This window comes from Haematobia irritans, chromosome 3 (assembly GCF_050003625.1).
Source record: "Haematobia irritans isolate KBUSLIRL chromosome 3, ASM5000362v1, whole genome shotgun sequence".
Lineage (NCBI taxonomy): Eukaryota > Metazoa > Arthropoda > Insecta > Diptera > Muscidae > Haematobia > Haematobia irritans.
The window spans coordinates 75715728-75721727 of record NC_134399.1 but is presented as its reverse complement, the minus strand read 5'-3'; positions in this window follow the sequence as shown (position 1 = coordinate 75721727).

Below are 6000 nucleotides of genomic sequence, written 5' to 3'. Positions count from 1 at the left end.
GGCTGAGTGCACAGCGACCGATGAACCGTCTCCGAAGCGTGGAAAGACTCAAAAGTCCGCTGGAAAAGTAATGACCTATGTTTTTTGGGATGCGCATGGAATAATTTTTATCGATTATCTTGATAAGGGAAAAACCATCAACAGTCACTATTATTTGGCGTTATTGGAGCGTTTGAAGGTCGAAATCGCGGCAAAACGGTCCATATGAAGAAGAAAAAAGTGTTGTTCCACCAAGACAACGCACCGTGCCACAAGTCATTGAGAACGATGGCAAAATTTCATAAATTGGGCTTCGAATTGCTTCCCCACCCACCGTATTCTCCAGATCTGTCCCCCAGCGACTTTTTCTTGTTCTCAGACCTCAAAAGGATGCTCGCAGGGAAAAAATTTGGCTGCAATGAAGAGGTGATCGCCGAAACTGAGGCATATTTTGAGGTAAAACCGAAGGAGTACCACCAAAATGGTATCAACAAATTGGAAGGTAGTTATGATCGTTGTATCGCTCTTGAAGGGAACTATGTTGAATAATAAAAACGAATTTTGACAAAAAAATGTGTTTTTCTTTGTTAGACCGGGGACTTATCAGCCAACCTGTTATGTGTTTTGGCTCAGAATAGAACCCTATTGATTTTGGAAGAAATCGGTTCAGATTTAAATATAGCTCCCATATATATATTTCACCCGATATAGATTTATATGGCCTAAGAAGCCAGAGTTTTACCCTAATTTGCTTAAAATTTTGCACAAGAAGAACAATTAGTTATAGTCAAGTGTGCCAAATTTTATTGAAATCGGTTCAGATTTAGATATAGCTCCCATATATATCTTTCGCCCTATATGGAGTAATGCGGTCCCAGAATCCAGAGTTTTACCCCAATTTGGTTGAAATTTTGCACTAGGAGTACAATTAGTAGTGTAGTCAAGTGTGCCAAATTTTATTGAAATCGGTTCAGATGTAGATATAGCTCCCATATATATCGTTCGCCCGATTTACACTCATATGACCACAGTGGCCAACCTTTTACTCCGATTTAGTTGAAATTTTCCTAAACTTCTAATACATATATATCGAGCCGACTTAAATTTTGAGTCCATAGATTTTGTAGAAGTCTATCAAATTCTGTCCAGATCGAGTGATATTTAAATGTATGTATTTGCGACAAACCTTTATATATACCCCCCAACACATTTTACTGATGTGATATGGTATCGAAAATTCTGATCTACAAAGTGGTGCAGGGTATAATATAGTCGGCCCCGCCCGACTTTAGACTTTCCTTACTTGTTTTACAATAATTTCAATTATAAAAAAAAAAAAAATATAAAAAGGTCGCAACAGAAAATAAAGTCCAAAGTTTTTATTGCAGGTTTTCAAATTGATTGTCTTCAAATGGTTTTACCGAAATGGGGATTCGCATTGATTTCACAGTTGCTGAGAAAAATATTGACCGAATATGAAAGCAACCGATCTTTTATGACAAATTTCTTTAAAACAAAGAAATTTTAAAATAGTCGTTTTAAAAATAATTATCGGAAATGGTCTGTCGTAAACTGTAAGGCATTTGAAATACATTTACGACGTATTTTACCGTACGTCAAAAAAAAACCTTCGTAACATACTTATTTTTTGACAATATACCAATTTGTACAGTATACGATTTTTTGGTGGAGGACAAATTTTTAGGTAGAATGAGCACAAGAATTAAAATCAGGAAATTTTACTTCTATCGGGGCCATATAAAAATATTTCCCGATATAAACCATATTTACATTATATTATTTTAGTCACAGATATATTACCATTTGTACTCTCAATTTCCCAACTTAATTTACTGATGTACACAGATATATGTATATGACTACGTTTATAACGAATTTATGAATTTAACTAACAATGTTTGTAATACATGAAAAATAAAAAGGAATTTCAACTTAAATAGAAATTGTTTATATGTACAGAAAATTAGCAAAAGTCAAATGTGTGAACATTGTAAGATGCCACAGTTGTTCTTTACTACAAATATAACGAATTACAAATTCCGATCCCTGGGAGTTCGTTATAGCCGTGTTCGATTGTATGTATTCTGCCATATTGGATTTTGGTAGGCCTCCACATTAGCTATTCATTAATTTTGTTATCTTTGTTTACTGCTCCACCTCTTTGTTTCATCAATCACAATGCAATACCAAAAACCTACTGAATTCAAAATGAAATAAATAAAGTATCCTAAATTGTGAGCAACGTAATTCTCCAAGGGATCTCCATTGCCACATTGATGTTTGATGTTTATTGAATATTGTGACATTTTTTGTTTACCTTCCCACGATGGCATCGTATTGTATAATATTTTGCTTCTGACGTATCATTGTGTCCAGGGAATAAATCCTAAATAAATGTGTCAAAGAATAGCAGTAAATGGACAGAGGAATTTGTGAATTTGTGAGAATTGAAAACTTAATAGTCAAAATAAAATTAAGTGGACCTTTTTTAATTCGTTTTGGACAAAAAGCTTGTCGAAGGTAGCGAACATTTGAGGAAACCCTAAATGGTGGCCTGATTTTAAATTCTAAAATAAAATTATAAATAATAGAAACAAAATAAATAAAATTATCATAATTTATTTGGTGGGAAAACCCTAATAGGAAATTTTTTTACATTACGTTAGGTTAGGTTAGGTTAAAGTGGCAGCATTCAGGCTCACTTAGACTATTCAGTCCATTGTGATACCACTTAAGTTAACGTTTTCCAAGTCCGCCAGTAATCTGTAGCTATATGCCCCTAAAATTTGCTTCCGTCATTACACATTGCGTTAAAAATGTCGTAAACTTCGGAAAAAACTTAGTTGTTGACAATACAGAAATTTCATACTTTGTTCATACTTTTTTTACTATTTTGTATTTATACACTACACCACATAGTAGTCACTACACCGTCCATGTATTTGGTGTTCGCTGGATCCCGGCCGCATTTATTAACATATTTCACCGAAATTTGGAACAGATTGTTTTTTGGCACAAGGACGAACGCTAGTGAATTTGGAAAAAAATCGTAACAAAGTTAGATATAGGTTACATATATATGTATAACCCGATTTTCCAAAATGGGGTCCCATTGCGTTTCTTTTCTAACCTAATCTCGTCAAATTTGGCACAGAGTAATATCATTCACCTTTCTTCAAGTGTACAAAATTTGATCGAAATCGGTTCAGATTTAGATATAGATCCAATATATATGTATCGCCCGTTTTTCCCAAGCTGGCTAGATGTAATTTTCTATAGTACTAACTGTATGTGCAAAATTTCATCGAAACCGGTTCAGATTTAGTATAGGTCTCTTATGTGTGCTTCGCCCGAGGTAACTTTCTATGATTTCAACAAAACCTGTCATATATTATCCAAATCGTGTCAGATTTAGCCATATATCCCATATATATCCATTGGCCGATTTTAAACATTTGGGCATAATAGTCTTATTTATTGACCTCATTTTTTATCTGATCGTGCTCAAATTTTGCACAAGGTAATCTTCTGTGGTATCAATCAAACGTTGAACCAAATTGGTTCAGATTTAGATATAGCTCCCATATATCGATGTATTCATTCCAAATTGCGCTAAGTCTAAAAAGTGATTTTTACAGGAAACAAGTTCACAGTTTTTTTGGCAATTTCTCAAAAACCGTAATAAATAAAAATTCCTTTTTTTCGGTCTTAAAATCAGATTTAATATAGATTTTTTTAATATGTAACATACGAACTCAAAATAGTGATAATAGAACATGGATTGGACATTTTTTTAAAACTTTAGTTACAGGCTAAGTACAATATTAACCCTCTAATGCCCCAATTTTTGTTTGCTTTCTGATTAAATATTAAATGCTAACGACACAAAAGCAAGAAAACTAAGCAATAGAAAATTATACGGTGAAATACAATATATGCTGCAAAGCGACAGTTTCTACTAAGTTTACCCATTTTTGTTGTCTTAAGGTGTATTTTACTAAAAACTTCCTTACTTAATGAATCCCGCCTAAAGGCATTCATTGGGCATTAGAGGGTTAACCATAACTTTTGATAGAAGTGTCCAATAAATTTGAACTTTTGACAGGAAGTAATTCACATCAATCCGAATAAAAAACCACGAACTCCATAAAACATGCTAAGTCGACTTAGCGCACTCTGGAATGAGGGCATCGAAATATGCATCGCTCGATTTTCCGAAATTTGGTGATAATACTATTATCTATTAACCAATGTTACTCAAATTTTGACGGACATATAATTCTTATAAAGATATATAGCCCGATTTTCACAAATTTGGATGCATAACCCACACTAATTGAGCGATTTCCTCTTATCTTATCTAAATCTAAACTGATTTCAACCAAAATTGGCATGTATATCGAGAACGTTAATTTTACTACCTGTAAAAAATTTAAAACATAGGGTAAAAGTGTGCTTTCTAGAGCCATATATGTGCATATCGGGCGAAAGATATATATGGGATTTCAACCAAATTGGGCACACATTACGATACTATTAATTGAACTCCTTGTGCAAAATTTAAAGAAAATCGGGCGAAAGATATATGTGTATTGGAGCTATATCTGAAACTGAACCGATTTCCGTTCTATTCGGACCCAAAACACATACTTGCGCCCAATTTGAAGTCGATTGGACTAAAATTGCGACCTAGACTTTGACCACAAAAATGTCTTCACAGACAGACGGGCATGGCTTGATCGACTCAGGGGCCGGACCTGAGCATTATTGCCAAAGACACCATATGCCTGTCTCGTCTCCTTCTGGGTGTTGCAAACATACGCACTAACTTATAATAACCTGTTCCACAGTGTGGCGCAAGGTATATAGATTTGAGTCACTTCTAATAAATTAGGATTTATTTGCTCTCAAAGAAAAAGACTTTCGTCTCTTTCGTTTCAGTTTCGAAAATTGCGAAAGCCTTGCAGAGAGAATGGTGTGATAAAAGATTATTTTTTGCTATTTAGTGAAATCGTGTTGTAAGCAGTAGCCTTCAATAATGGCGCTATCATCCTGAAATTTGTCACAGATTCGGTATTTATTTGCCGGCAAGCCAAGTTCGAAGGCGGGTTATATCGGTATATGTTTTGATATAGTCCCCATATAAACCGACGTTCCGATTTGGGGTCCAGGGCTTATAGAAACCGAAGTTGTTATTCAATTTACCTGAAATTAGAAATTTAGAGGTATTTTAGGACCATAAAGAGGTGTGCTGACAATGGTGAGTATCGGTCCATGTTTTAGTATAGCCCCCATATATACCGGTCCGATTTGCCTGAAATTGGAAATCGGGAGGTTTTTAGGACCATAAATAGATGTGCCGAATATATTGTGTACCGGTACAGTTTATGATATAGATATATATTAAATTGATATATATTAAATCAAGTTTGTTGTATTTAAAACATCATAACGCAGTTTCAAAAAATATATTTTTAGGAAAATATATTGTACTTCTGCATAAACCGAAACCAAAGAAATTTTGCCCGAAAATTATAAAACCTACAGATTGGAGAATAATTAATTTTTAACAGAAATGAAATGAATGTTGGTAAAAAAATTGTAAAAAAAATTCTTTTCCCGTTGTAAAATCTACATTTATCAACCAATTTTCAAAAAATTAGATTCCAACGACGCAGAACACATGTAGCTATGAAATTGTAAATTTAAATTGGAATTTAATTGTGCGTACTTTATGTATGGGAAAGTAATAAACATGAAAAACCACATCGAAATATTGGTCTAAGACCCCATAAAGTATATATATTCTGGGTCGTGGGGAAATTCTGAGTCGATTTAAGCATGTCCGTCCGTCCGTCCGTCTGTTGAAATCACGCTAACTTCCAAACGAAACAAGCTATCGACTTGAAACTTGGCATAAGTAGTTGTTATTGATGTAGGACAGATGGCCATATCGGACAACTTTTACGTATAGCCCCCATATAAACCGACCCCCAGATT